Genomic DNA, 16081 nt, shown 5'->3' with positions numbered 1-16081 from the left:
GCAAGATAATTTTGGAGAGTGATTATTCCGCTAATGACGGTGCACGGGACATATGATGGAGTAACATGCCCTTCATCGTCAACGCTACTATACGAAAAGGCATCGCGCACTGATAAGACATTGAAGCTTTATGATGGGATGTACCATTCCCTGATTCAAGGAGAGCCTGAAGAGAACGCTGCGACCGTGTTGAAGGATATGAGAGAGTGGATCGATGAAAGGGTAAAGAGATATTGATCTAAGTAAAGCCGCTTGAAACCTACATTTGTGAAGAGAAGTGTACATTGATATCATGATCTATACTTATGTTTGTTTGTATTTCGTCCAAGAACATGACTTTGTGAACACGTTGGCTAACTGCAGATGTATTATCATTAAAAAATGTCTTTGGTCACGACAAGTAAAAAGCTACAAACCTTGTAACTGAACGTCCCAAAGACAGTGATGAAACTAATACATGTGTAAAGGATCAGTTTTGGCATTTCCTTTGGAATTTTTCAGTTTGAGTCATGATGAGATGACGAAAAAGCCTTTGGAGTTTTGCCGTTTTCCATCATCGCTCATCAACAGCACACTCATAAACTTCTATGCAACCAAGAAAAAGCCGTGACGCCAAGTCGACTCTCAAAGCGTATTGTGGAATCTAAAAAGCATCTATACAAACAAAGATTGATGATCAATGCGATAATATTTTACAAATCTGAATCCGTTGATCAAAATGATAATGTTTAAAAAATTGGAATGTTATCTGATTAGTTCTCTACGTACAAAGTTTCATTTAGTATAATCAGTTCAGATTTTTATAAATTTATTTGAACCAATCAAACTGTTCTCTAAGTATATTACAACAAGAAGAGTGCGAAATTACGGTTTTTCTACATTACAAGGATTTTTAAAAAAAGTGTCGCCAGGGACCATAGATATATAGTGAGACCTAAAATGACGATAAATGTTATTTAAGAATCAAGTGGTCTTCAAAACCTTACATAAGAACACATAGAGAGAGAGACATCTAAAACAGGACAAGTTTCTAAAAGGAGAAACAATGTTTAGCTTGGAAACCACTCTTGCTCTTCATCTGCCGGTCATCGATTTCGCAAGTCCAAACCTAAAACCAAGAACTATTTGAATGGGACTCGGTGAGAGGCGATGTTCGAAGAGCTCTAGAAGAGTATGGATGCTTCGAGGCCTCATTCTATAACTTCCCAGTCAAACATCGAAAGGATGTTTCTAAGGAGGTTTTCCAGCTACTTTTAGAGACCAAACAGAGAGTTGTGTCAAAGAGAAAATAGAGAGGATGTGTGTGTCAGATTCCAACGTTACTTCTGTAGGAAGTCATGGGCGTTGACTTTGCAGAAAAAAATGAAGATAAAGTCAACGAGTTTACTCATAAGCTTTGGCCCCAAGGAAACGAAAGTTTCATGTACTTCTGAATGGTCGGGTTCTTATGGGTAATGAGGATGGGAACGAACACAAGATTCTCCGCTGGGTTGTTCTCTTTATTACACCGTGTATGCCGCTTTCAAAGGAGAGCAACACGCCGTTTCTCAAACCATAACGTCTTTTGAAAATAAAAAAATAAATCCGACCTGCCGGAATCGAACCAGCGACCTAAAGATTTGCTGTCACAGACTACAGTCTTCCGCTCTACCAACTGAGCTAAGGTCGGATGTTAAAGTTTCAGTTCACCAATCACTTATATTGTTTACATATCTAATTCGTTTATCAATTAAGTTTATGAAAACTCATTGATTACCAACCATGTTTGATTAATGATTTTATATATAAAAATAAAAATACTTATGTGTTTTCCTCCAGTTATATATAGTGTTTTAAGAACTGAACATTTTATGGGCATAATATAAGTGATCTGCTTCTATCATCATTCAAAAGCTAAGGGAGAAGAAATTTCTATTACTTTCAGGTTTGATGAGTGAGTATTTTTGTGACGTAGATAAAATCATTTTGATGAAATAAATAGCTTAATTAATTTTTTGCATATACCACAAATCATGATGTAATAATTCACCACATTTTGAAGAACGCAACATTTTCGTTGCACCTAAAATCGTTATCCATGTTAGTGTGAGCCACACATGACTCCACACTCGTCTAGGTCCGGCTCTGCCACCTAACCGTATGTGCCTAATTGGCCTTTCATGCATGTTTCCTCGGCCCGAGCCTCATTCAGTGTACGCATGCCCGAGTCTGAGGACATACGAACGAAACATTAGTATGAGGTCCCCAAACTTGTGGGTCCCACAATTAAAAAAACAAATATATAAAATTATCATTTTGCATATTTTATACATTATATTTACAGATTTTATGTAAAAAAAAAACAAATAAATCAATTAAGTTAACATATCAATTTAAGTAAAAAGGTATTATAATATGTTATTCTCAAAACAATTATGTATGTATCATAGTAAATATTTTTTTTTATAATTTTTTGATTTTATGTTTTGATATTCAATTTTTTTTAGTTTTGTATAGGGCCCCGGAAATCTCAAGACCAGCTCTGAATGTACGGATGATGTATTAATTTTTTAAGGCTCGAAAGGATGGTATTTTTAACGTCTACAACAAACATTCACACTGGTTTTTATTTCTTTAGTACCTACTGTAGATAGGTTTTCAAAAAGGGAAATTTGGGTTCACGTCTATGACAGATCATCAAATTAAGCATATAACCATAAGAGAACTTAGGCTATGATATTTGTATAATAATTGCTATATTACCCTTGACATACATTTTTTTTATTCTAACAAATATGTTTTCCCCTTCTACTTTTAATTGATTTTAATTTTGGTTAGAACAATTATTAAACTTTGAATTTAACATAATAAAAACATAGATTTTTTTCTACACATTATGTTTTAAAACTTTCAAAACAAACATAAATTTTATAATTTTTTTACAATATTCCTTAAACACGACTTTAAATCTATACTATCATAGAAACATATATAGTATAGTCATATTTTGTTTTCAAATAAGACATATTTTTGTTGTATTCCAAACTATTTAGAAACATAGAATAGATAAATAATATAGAATATCAGTCAAATATATTATGTTATGTAATTTAATATACACTAAACATCATTCATATCTATAAATATGTTCTTTTAAATTGTTTACTACTTAAACTGCATTGAACCAGATAATACTAATAGATCAAATTATTATGTATTACAATATATATGGTTAAAATGATCTATTATATATTAGAATAGTATATGATTATAGTGTGTGATATACACACGCCCGCTCACCGTAAAAGACTGTGATGTCTATTTATGTGGCATAATAACACATTTTCCAAAGTATAGTTATATTTTTCATTTTTTCTCTGCTATGGTTATACAGCAAATTGTCCATTTCAAAAAACGTACGTATAAAAAAAATGAAAAAAATGGTATTTGTAAGTCTATAACAAACATTTTTGGTACCAAGTATGCTTCCCGGACTTCAGCATCACTCATGTACCAAGGGCGCGCAATCAGACTTCAGATTTCTTAGCTAAAACTGCGAGATCCTTCCATAGGGAGTTACTTTTTATTGGTTGTTCTATTCCGGTCTGGTTACCCAGACCACTTCTAACTTGAGTAATAGAATAGTCTTTTCGACGTCATAAGAAAAAAAAAAAAAAACAAACAAACATTTTCGGTAGTATAAAGAGATAATGTTTTTATATTTATTGAGCTTACAAAAGCATAGCAATTACGTACTAGACCCTTAAAACAAAAAGAAAAAGAAAAAGAAAAAGCAATTACGTACATGCAACACATACAAAAGAATTACAAAGAATAATGGAGATTATAAATCCTCATCAAAAAAATTTGATGTCTCTTCTATATATCAACTATCGATTTCTTAGGATATATATGCATGAATGAAATCAATTAAATTTATCAATCATAGGAAACTAAAAAAAAGAGAAGAGTATATGCTTGAGTGAAGCGTTTGATTTGGAGTTAGTTAAAGTTCCGCCAACGCCTAAACATCTTCATCGTTAGCCTCTAACTCCACCAACCTCTCAACGATAACATCCGACGCAATTGTAACAACCTCCGATAAATTCCTATAATGTGCCAAAAAGAAGAAGAATAAAATGTGAGTTTAATCAGAAGTTTTTATATAACATTCGTTTATATAAAAATGTTTTTTTTTTTTAACAGGAGGTTCAAAGGTGACCCGTAATCCGCACGTGGTTTTCGTTTGCCCAAAGGCCCGTAATCCGCACGTGGTTTCCGATTGCCAACCATCTAATCCCCCTGGCCCGGAACCAGCCGGCACTAATACCCATTACCCAAGGACCCGGCACCAACGCCACGATAACTTTAAATTTGGGGAGGGCGTAAAGCATTCCGTGGCCACAGGGGTATTCGAACCCGGGTCCGTATTGGTATGTTAACTACCTCAAGACCACTAGTCCACCACCTGTGGTTTATAAAAATGTTAATCTCAAAAATTACCCTTTACAGGAATCGAACGTAAGCCCAACGGTATCTTTAGCTTCTTGAAGAGCCCATCTAAACCGTTGTATTTCATTATCAGAACATGTCACCTTTTCGATCATAACATCGAGTTGTGAAGGGTTGATGTCGAAAAATATCGGTATGATCCTTTTCTTGGACTCCATTATAAGAGCAAGCTCGTGCAAACAGAAATAAGAATCGCAATAGTTTGGAGAAAACACGGTTACGGCGACTTTAGAAGTGAGAATGGCGCGGTTTATATGATCAAAAAGCTTATCTCCAGGCTTCATATTCTTGATATCCAAGAATGGACGTAAGTTACGGGCATTGAGATTGTCGTAAAGCAACGTTGCGATGTTTCTCTTTGTGTCGGATCCTCTGTGTTGATGAACACATCATTCAAAGCTTTTGGTTTGGTTGATGATGAAGAAGGGAGAAGATCGAGGAATGATGTGTTGTTTAGTTGAATGGACGATTTGGATTTCTTCATGAAGTCAAAAACCCTAGAGATCATGATTTTCTTATGTGTGATGAAATAAGACAAGATCGTTGGGATGATGAATAGGAGTTTTGTAGTGTGTGTTGGTAGATGTAGTTATGTATTTATATATATGAGGTTGGAAGTATAACTGTCGTGATATAATGGGCTTAAATACGAGAAGACAAGAAGAGAAGTGGTGGATTTTGAACAGCACAAGAGGAATGTTTACTAGACGTTGTCCGCGTCAGGAAATTGTTTTGACTAGTATACTATAAAGTATAAACTAGCTTAAACATGCGCAATTGCGTACGGGATGAATGTTATATATAAAACTATTTTTTATATATTATTATTTATTTGTATTTATTTACGTATTATGTATATAATTAAATTAGAGTAAAAACATAAATCAAAACAATACATCTTGTTTATTTACGATATTTTTTTGGTAAATAAATCAAAACAATCATTTTATTTATTTTATATGGTATATAACTAAATTTAAATGACATGAACATAGATATACAGTATATTTTAATATAAATATTTATTATTGAGAATTCATACTCATATGATAAACATAAAATTTTTAAAGTGCGATTTTTAATGCAAAATTCAAAATTAAAATATTAAGGTTTCAATACTTAATCAATACAAATTTAAAAATTATCATATTTAAGTATTATTCTATGTTATATAATTTAAAATTAAACTATATTATTATATAATATGAATGTCTAGTAAATGAAACTTCATATTCATACAATTTATGATCATTTGTATCTTATCATTACCAAAAAAAGTTAAACCATTGATCACAAAATTTTAGTGTGAAACATTTAACGTTTTAATAATTTATAGTCGTTTTAAAAATTCAAAATATAACATAATTTATTTTAATTTTTTATTATATGGTTAATATAGTTGTTTAATATCTTTTAATAATATTAAATTAAACAAAAAAACTAAGATACAAAAATTATTATCAAATATTTATTATTCATAATCATTAATTGTCATATATACATTATCATATTAAACAATTCCGTAGCTTTTATTTAAGGAAAGTGTGAAGAATATTATTTTGTACACTATTTATCAATTTAATAGTTAATTTAATAAAAAATATAATATAAATTAAGATGGACCAAACTATTTCTTAAAAATTCTGAATTTCATTCTCATGGTGACACGTGGCTACAAAATAAAGTTATAATGTTTTTTAATTAATATATAAGAGATCAGTTTTGACAGGAAATATATCATAAAATATGTATAATTTATAATTTCCCCTGAGCGAATAATATATCATCATCAGTGTACAAAAGTTATGTTACATGACCCGTTATTCTCAATAAGACTTCGCCATATAAAATTTAAATAGTTAGAGTTGTAGTTAAGTAAACTTCTTATCTCTTGATAAAAGAAATCTTATTTATTTTTCAAATTAAACCTTTAATTAATCAATTAATTATTAAGTTCTAAATAAGTTGTTTACATTGTTTAACTATTGAGTTAATTATATTTTTCCATCTCAACAAAAATCGCCTACTTATCACACACAAAAAAAAAAGAATGAAGAACAAGAAATGTTGGGTAACTATTGTAGTCGTTGAAAGAGGGCTGACCATTTCCCGTCAAAGAAGGTACCAATGTGGTTGAAATTTCTTTTCCTCTTCTACGAGTTAAAAGAGGAAGATTCACATGACCATTTTTGTTAATTTGTTGCTGTCCTTACTGTACACCAAATAGTGTCATACAATATGTCTACTTTTGGAGTGGATACAAATTGAGTTTGGATCTATTAGGGCAAGTGGCCTTCAATATATTTAGGTTATGAATGGAGACTTGGTCGTGGTGCGTATTTGTAATAACGAAAGACAAAATTCAGAAAGTCACCATTCACACAAATACTCTAAAACAGGACGTATTTTACTTAAAAAACACAATTGCCAAAAACAAAAATAATTTGTTGTTTTTGTTTATTCACCACTTACCAATAACGCACTTGATATTGGGGAAAAATATCTTAGTATCATTTCCTCCAGCCTCCAGACAGAACCCAGAGTCTCGGGTCACCGATAAGGAAACGCTCCAAGTCCCCGCTAGAAGGAACTCCGAGTTCGGTTCCTGGAACCAAGCTCCCTTCCAAGAAATGGAAACTTCCGATAAGAAGAACCTTCCATATTTCTGGATATCTAAGAGTTTAACCTAATAGAACCGACTCCTAGACGACTATATAAGAGCTACTAAAACCCTAAAGCAAAGGATCGACCTCTCCAAGGCTTAGAAACTAGAACTAGACGGCTAGAATTAGGGTTCTAACTCAATACCTTGTAATCTTGTTTATTTTATCTAATAAAAGTCTATTCAAGCTTATCTTTTCATTATTATCTCAAATCCCTACGAAATACATTCAAACTCACCCGGTTTACCAGCCTATCCATCGTTCTGTGGTACTTTAAAAGAGCCTACACAAAAATCCCCTAACACTTGGTATTGTAAATTCACTCTCCATCTAGCAGAACGTATCTATCTATATTATTAAAGTTAAAATACTTTTTAGAAACAACTACTCTTTCATATTAATAATTATAATTTATGCCACTGAAACAATAATTATTAAGATTTTTTTTAAAAAAAAGACAAGAACTATTACGCTAAAACCTGCGCCGTGCGCAGCGTGAACATGATATTTAAAAATTATTTTTTAAAAATTATTTTTTGTATGATATGTGTTTTACATATTACAAAATAATAAATATATATTGAATAATTAAAAGTTATTAACTATTACTGTTGCATATGTGTGTCATAAAACTCTGTGTACCAGTATAAGCCCATCACTCGTGGATCAGACTGAGTGCGGGCGTCGTAGGCGCAAGGAAGATAAACTCGCTATCAAGATTGACATCTACGGGGTGCGGGGGGGGGGGGGGGGGGGGCGGTACGGTATGCCTTTTAGGTTAGGAAAATTTAATTTTTCTAGATAAGTATGTATTCATAAAGGATAAAGGAAATCTGGTTTTTGGAGCTGCTATAAATATGAGTCTAAGGGTTTGTAAGATTATTATTCACACAATAATAAGAAACCCTAAACGGGTATTTACCTCAATACGTTTAGTTCTCTATTGTCTTTTAGCTTAATTTGTGGCTGTTCACAACAACTGGTATCAGAGCTTTAGGTTACGAAAATTCTAAAGAATGACCGGAGGAAGTTCTCTGAAGTTCGATGTTCCAGGATTCGATGGTAAGGGGAACTTTGGTCTATGGCAACGACGAGTTAAGGATTTGCTTACGCAGCAAGGGATGAAGAAAGCTTTGTTGGAGTCGAAACCGGAAGCGTTGGATCAGGATGATTGGGAAGAGATGCAGGATAAGGCCGTCTCAACGATTTGACTTTGCTTGTCGGATGACATAAAACATCAGGTGATGGAACTCACAACTTGTAAGGAGATGTGGGATAAGTTGGAAAAGATGTATATGCCGAAATCGTTATCTAGCAAACTATACCTCAAGCAGAGGTTGTTTGGTTTGAAGATGTCTGAGAACGGAGATCTGGTCGCACACGTCAACAACTTCAATCAAATCATCGGGCATCTGGTGCGTGTGGATGTGAAGGTTTGGGTGTACTTCATGAAGCAGAAATCTGAAGTGTTCGAAAACTTCAAGATTTGGAAAGCTGAAGTTGAAAATCAAACGAAGAGAGAGGTGAAGTACTTGAGATCGGATAACAGCACAGAGTATACTGATGGGAAGTTCCAGAAGTTCTGTGAGGAGCATGGTATTCAGAAGATCTTTACAGTGCGAAAAAACACCTCAGCAAAATGGTGTCAGTGAAAGAATGAACCGTTCGATTGCAGAGAAAGCAAGGTGTTTGAGGTTGAATGCAGGGTTATCAAAACAGTTCTGGGCGGAAGCAGTAAACATGGCAGTCTATCTCATCAATAGATCGCCAAGAAGTTCCTTAGGAGGGAAGGTCGCATAAGAGGTATGGACTGGAATAGATATTGATTTATCAAACTTGAGGATATTTGGATGTCCAGCTTACATGCTAGTTTCGGGAGACGAAAGATCAAAGCTAGATTCGAAATCCAAGAAGTGCATCATTCTAGGCTTTGAGAAATGTGTTAAAGGGTTCAAGTTATGGGATCCTGAGGCGATGAAGAGGATGTTTAGTCGAGATGTGGTCTTTGACAAGCAGTTTATGGTGCAGCAGGCGATATCAGACCGAGTGCCTATGACTATTGAGACTATCATGGATTCTGAAGCTACTCAGGAGGAGTCTGGTGGGGATAAACCAGATGAAGTTAATTATGAGCGGCCTGTGGAAGTAGTGCAGAAAGAGGTTCAACGTGGAATAACGGAGAGTTTGGCTTCTAGGAGACCTAAACGTGCAACAAAGGCTCCAATGAGATTCGGGTTTGAAGACATGGCCAATTATGCTCTTATGGTCGAGATGGATGATCCTACCAGCTATCGAGAAGCTATTAATAGCGATAAGAGGGAGGAATGGATTGGATCTATGACGGAAGAAGCGGAAAGTCTGGATAAAAACAAGGCTTGGGATCTTGTGGAGTTACCTGAAGGGAAGAGAGCAATTGGTTGTAAGTGGATCTATAAAAAGAAAGAAGGGATGTCTGTGAAAGAACCTAAGAAGTTCAAGTCTAGAGTGGTGGCAAAAGGATACTCGCAAAAAAAGGTATAGACTACGATGAGATATTCTCGCTTGTAGTACGACACACTTCCATACGAGCTGTGTAGGGTTTGGTAGCTGTTTGGTATTTGCATCTTGAGCAGATGGATGTGAAAACGGCCTTCCTTTATGGAGACTTGGAGGAAGAAATATATATGGAGCAACCTAAAGCTTTGGTTAAGCCTGGAGAAGAGCATCTGGTGTGTAGATTGAAGAAGTCTCTTTACGATTTGAAGCAGGCTCCAAGGAAGTGATACAAATGGTTTGATTCATATATGTTGAAGATTGGCTATCAAAGATGCAAGTATGATTGCTATGTTTTTGTCAAATCCCTTGACGACCATTCTCCCATATTTCTGCTTATGTTGACGATATGCTCATTGCTGCAAACGATATGGAGAACATAAATCGTTTGAAGGGGTTACTGGGACAAGAGTTTGAGATGAAGGATCTTGGTGCTGCAAAGAAAATTCTTGGAATGGAGATTCGCAGGGATAAAAGCTCTAAGAGATTATGGTTTTCTCAGAAGAGTTACATCGAGAAGGTGTCAGAACGTTTTGACATGTCGAAGTCAAAATTAGTCTCTACACCATTAGTGAAGCACTTCATACTTTCAGCAGAGCAAAGTCCAAAGTCTTCTGAAGAGCTCAAGGATATGGCAGAGGTTCCTTATGCTAGCGCAATTGGCTGTTTGATGTATGCAATGGTGTGTACAAGGCCGGATCTAGCACAAACAGTTAGTCAAGTTAGTAAGTACATGTCGAATCCTGGAAAAAAACATTGGGATTCTGTGAGGTGGATCCTAAGGTACTTGCGAGGGACAAGTGATTATGGATTTATGTTTGGAGGAGAAGTGCAACATTCAGCTATTGGGTTTGTGGATTCAGATTATGGTGGAGACCTTGATAATAGCAGGTCGACTACAAGGTATGTATTTACCCTTGCAGGAGCACCTATATGCTGGAGATCAGTACAACCTATTGTAGCGATGTCGACCACTGAAGATGAATACATGGCACTTGGGGAAGCAGTATGGGTATAAGGTCTTGTATCTGAATTGGGTGTTGATCAAGAAGGTGTTCAGCTACACTGTGATAGTCAAAGTGCATTATGTTTGGCTAAAAATCAAATGTATCATGGGAGGACGAAGCACATTCGTATAAGGTTTCACAAGATAAGGGAGTTGGCAGCTTCTGGAGAAGTCTTATTGGAAAAGATGCATACATCAGAGAATCCTGCCGACGTGTTGACCAAGCCTGGTACAACGGAGAAGTTCAAGCATTGCTTGGATCTGTACCGTGTTTGCCAATGCTGAGAAACAAAGGAGGTTCCCCTCAGAAGATAGACGGGATAGAGAGTTTTGTAGAGATTTTTCGTCAAGGTGGTGTTTGTTGCATCTGTGTGTCTTAAATCTCTGTGGGTCGGATCGAATGCGGGCGTCGTAGGCGCAAGGAAGATAAATCGCTATCAAGGTTGATATCTAGGGGGTGCCTTTTAGGTTTAGAAAATTTTACTTTTTTTAGATAAGTATGTATTCCTAAAGGATAAAGGAAATCGGGTTTTTGGGGCTGTTATAAATATGAGTCTAAGGGTTTGTAAGATTATTATTCACACAATAATAAGAAACTCTAAACGGATCTTGCCTCAATACGTTTTGTTCTCTATTGTATTCTAGCTTAATTCGTGGTTGTTACATATATAATTAAATTGGTGCAAACATATAAATCAATTTTATTAATCCAAACAATATATTTTTTCTATTTGATATGATATGTAATTACATTTAAATGATATTAACATACATACTATATTTTTAATATAAATGTCTTTTAAATGGAATTTTTTTTATCATATGTATCTTGAATAGGAAAAACTTAATTATACTAATAACAAAGTTTTATTGTGGGAATGGTAGTTTTAGTAATTTATATATATTTTTTTAAATTAAGTTGTCAATGTTCGTCCAAAGCTTTTATCAAAAAACAATTTCAAAGTAAATTTTGATGCTAAAATGTTTATATATTGTATATGGGTTATAGTTTAATTTAAAATGATATATATATATATATATATATATATATATATATATATATATATATATATTAATCTTAAAAATTAACTAAATTGGAATTTTTACATATATAATTTTGTAATCATTTGTATTTTTTCATAACAAATTTTTTAAACCATGGATCACAAAATTTGAATGTGTGACTTTTAACATTTTTAGTAATTTATAGTCATTTAAAAAAAATCAAAAATATAACATATACAGAAAAAATCTAATTTCTTATTATATGATTATGAGAAATTACCACAAATATCACATTCATAGTAACACTTTCATGTCTACACTAATCACTTTTTTCTTCACTTTTAATGAATGGTAGAAGACACTTATATCTTTAGGATTAACTAATCTAGACTTATTGTTTAGAGTTAAGATGTGAAGTAGGGTTTTTGGAATATGAAATTTAGGATTCTAATAAATATATAAATAAATACTTACAAAATATAAAAAATAGTTTCAAACATAATTTTTGATTTTCAAAAAGATAATTTGAAAAAAATAAAAACAATTCGTAAAAAAAACTCAAAAAAGGTTTTATAAAAATTTCAAATATCAAAAGTATAATTCGAAAACATTAAAAAAAGTTGTTGTTTTTTATTTTTATATTTATTTAAATAATGATTTATTATATATATATATAGAGAACAAGTGTATAAGAGTCTTTTGTCACTTAATGAAGAATGTATTTTTGAAAATGTCTCTTTAGTGGTGGCAAAGATGAAAAGTGGTACCATGAAAATGGTAAATATGAAATTTCCCCTATGATGATTATTGTGGTTGTTTAATTTATTTTAATTTTTTAAAATAAAAAAAATATGATAGACGATACACTAATTTTCATCAAATCTTTATTATTCAAAAATCATTAATTGTCATATATAGTTTAGCCACATTAGACAATTTCAAAACTATTATTTATGAAAATAATTAATAATATTAATAGTGAATATATGGTTTGTTTAATAAAAAAACTTATTATATAATTAAATGGACACAAATATTTTTCTAATGATTTTAAAAATCATCCTATTGATCATGTGCTACAAAATAAGTTGTAATATTTTTTCAATTAATATATAGGAAATTAATTAATTAAGCACTAATAATTTATTTTGTTAGATTTTTCTCTATCCAAGCTTATTAAATTTAATTAATTAACCACAAATCATTTATTTTGTTAGATTTTTCTCTAAGCAGATATACCAAACTTAGGGTTATTTTATAACTAGATTATTCTCTAACCAAATTTAGCATAAACAAATTTATTTAAAATTTGACTACAAACTTGAGATGTTATATATTCACGTATATTATTTTTAAATATATGTTAAATAATGTGATGATTAATATATTTTACAAATATATTGGAATTATAAGAATACAACAAATAAGTTTCATTTTAACATTCTCAAAAATACATATAGAAGTGGAATTTATCTAGCATATAAAAACTTAAATACATATCTACCTATCTTATTAAAACATAAAGAATTTAATTTATAAATATATTTATTAATATACATAAACATATATCTATTTTAATATGAGGATTAATAACTGAACCGAGGATATGCTAAATCCTTTCCAGTTTTATATTCAGGATTTAAAGTGGTCTATAGTAACCTTCAATATCTATGTCAAGTACAATATCTATATTTACGTCTATCTATTTATTTACGAACTAGGTGGACCGTCCGCACGCATGTGCTGGTGTTAACATTAATATTAAATTGATAATTATATATTTACAACTATATAATACTTATGTTACATGTATGTGGTTAATATGCATATGATCTTAACTCTAGGTGATCTGCTTGCATCCTTATAGTGAGTTTCAAAGTTTTTGAAAAGTTTTGAGATTACTTTTGGCTCTCAGACATATCTGAAGAGGATCACGCACAATAAATAAATTGCACTTGATTAGCATACACATCTTATATTATATTTTTGATAAGTGATTTAACTTTATAAAAAAAGAATACTTTTTTCGAAATGGATGATCAGTTTCTGGATACACAAAGTCGTCTCTTTTTGTTAGTTGAATCACTACTGATACAAAAATGTAGATAGAGATACAACATGGAGAGAAAGAGAACAAAAATAAACGGAGAAGAAGAATCCCCCATAAAATTACCAGTAGTGGTGTTCCCGTCTATGAGTTACTTATTGATTATCATACACCTGCGCAAGATCACAAAAGTAGAATTTAAATTAAAACGATCAAAAACATATGAAAACTTAAAAGATAGATGCATGAAACTAATTGATATCTTGCATATTTGCATTGTTTTATCCATTCATCCATGAGCATTTTCATCATATAGATTAGGATTCAGACATGTTTAGGTTGCATTTTGCATACATGAGTCTCTATTAGGTACTGGAGTACCACATAAGGTTATTTGGAGCTCAAAAGAGGTGAAAAGAGTGATCTTTGGACGAGCACAGCCGGAGCGACCTCTCGGAGCGACGGCATGAGGTCGCTGTGCACCACATCCCGGAGCGACTCATCCAGAGCGACTGCACAAGGTCGCTCGCGTTTTCACGTCTGGAGACACACATTTACACCTCGGAGCGACCTTCCAGAGCGACGTGCTGAAGTCGCTCCCGAAGCTCAGAGCGACCATACCAGAGCGACAGGGAGAAGTCGCTCGCGTTTTCATCACCCGGAGACGCGAGAACGAGCCCGGAGCGACCTCTCGCAGCGACACAGCGAGGTCGCTCCCGAAGCCTGGAGCGACTTGTCGGAGCGACGGGCTGAGGTCGCTCCGTGTTTTGTTTCTGCTCGAACTTGTGATTTCTCAAGGGCATTTTGGTCATTTCATTATGCACGTTTTTATTTTCTAAACCTATGTTTTATTACTCTGTAAGCCACCAGGAGGCACATCATCTTGTTTCTTAGAAAAAACCACCAAAAACCTTTGGAAAGGGATCTCTTTGAATGAATTGATCAGTTTATTATTGAGAATTCTGTGTTCTTATCTATTTCCTGTGTTTCTCTACATGATTAATCTGAAATCCAATATGGGTTTAAGAGGAATCATGGAGATTAGTGAGTAATCACCTTTGGAATTCATGGGTTAGGGAGATTAAGGGTGATTAGGTTAGAGCTAGGATGTTTTAGTGTAGATCATTCATATTTCCTTGCTAGTAGAGTAATCATAATGCATCTTCTGAGTTGGCCACTCAGTTGTTGATCCTTAGGCATTTCTCACCCGAAAGGTGTTCGATGAAATGCCCGAGACAACTCTCCTAGGCTTTTAGTATACTTTGCCAAAGATATTTGTTGTTAAAGGTGCTAAGATAGCTAATAGACTTGTTAGTAATGATTGCTTTCATATTATTCAACCAAAGACATTTGATGTTTGAGATGTGTTAGCAAATGAGCATTCATCTAGACATAGAGCTTGCTTAGAATTGTGTCTAGGCTTAAGGTTGATAGTTTGATTGATCATTTGCCATCCTTAGTTCGATACTTGATCACCCAAGGTCTAATCCCTATGCCCATGAATTCTCTTTTCCCTTAGTCAAGAAAGTATCATTCTGTTATTGCTTTTTAGTTTAGTCATAGCTTAAAACCCATCTAAATCATTGGTTGCACTTAGATTAAGTGAGTACTTGCATTCTCAGTGCTTTGATATCCCTCAGAACTGGTTCGACAATCTTCTATACTACAACATTTGTCTTAGGAGCCTTGAAAACTCCTAACATCAAATTGGCGCCGTTGCCAAATTCTGAGTAGATTTGAACATTGAGATTTAGTCACTTGCTTGAGACTAAGTCATTTTTATTTTCTTTTGTTACTGATTCTCTTTCTTCACCTCCCTTTAATCTACAGGTGTATGAACTTGAGGAGCAGGGGTCCATCAAACCTAGTTCCAATAGCTGCAGACATCAGAGCTTTAGAGAGAGAGTGTGCTAGAAATAGAAGAGAAGAAGAGCAACAGGCTCACTTGCAGAGATTGAGTACTGATATGGGAGACATACCTCAAAACCAACAGCGAGCAGCTCGACCCATTGGCACTTACGACCGCCCCAACATTCATGGTCATAGATTGGGAATCCGAGCACCCGCTGTGGCAGCCAACAACTTTGAGATCAAATCAGGACTCCTCAACGTGATCGAGAACAACAAGTATCATGGCTTGGCTCTAGAGGATCCATTTGATCACTTGGACAGGTTCGACAGCTACTGTGGGTTGTCAAAAACCAATGGTGTGTCCGAAGATGCCTTAAAGCTCAAGCTATTCCCTTTCTCTTTGGGGGATAAGGCACGTCAGTGGGAGAAGTCTCTACCCAGTGACTCCATCACTACTTGGGATGACTGCAAGAAAGCATTCTTGGA

At 33.8% G+C, this 16081-nt stretch overlaps 1 non-coding gene and 1 pseudogene across 1 annotated transcript; both read right to left on the bottom strand.

Moving 5' to 3' along the window:
• Nucleotides 1–1583: 1583 nt before the first annotated feature.
• Nucleotides 1584–1669, bottom strand: TRNAY-GUA. The gene is given in 2 exon segments: nucleotides 1584–1619; nucleotides 1633–1669. It is a non-coding gene; the product is annotated as a tRNA-Tyr (tRNA).
• Nucleotides 1670–3347: 1678 nt separating this feature from the next.
• LOC103868478 lies at nucleotides 3348–5713 on the bottom strand (annotated as a pseudogene).
• Between the last annotated feature and the right edge of the window lie 10368 nt (nucleotides 5714–16081).

The sequence above is a fragment of the Brassica rapa genome, chromosome A05 (assembly GCF_000309985.2).
Source record: "Brassica rapa cultivar Chiifu-401-42 chromosome A05, CAAS_Brap_v3.01, whole genome shotgun sequence".
In the NCBI taxonomy this organism is placed as follows: domain Eukaryota; kingdom Viridiplantae; phylum Streptophyta; class Magnoliopsida; order Brassicales; family Brassicaceae; genus Brassica; species Brassica rapa.
Note: the sequence above shows the minus strand (reverse complement) of the source record. Positions and strands in the feature narration are given on the sequence as shown.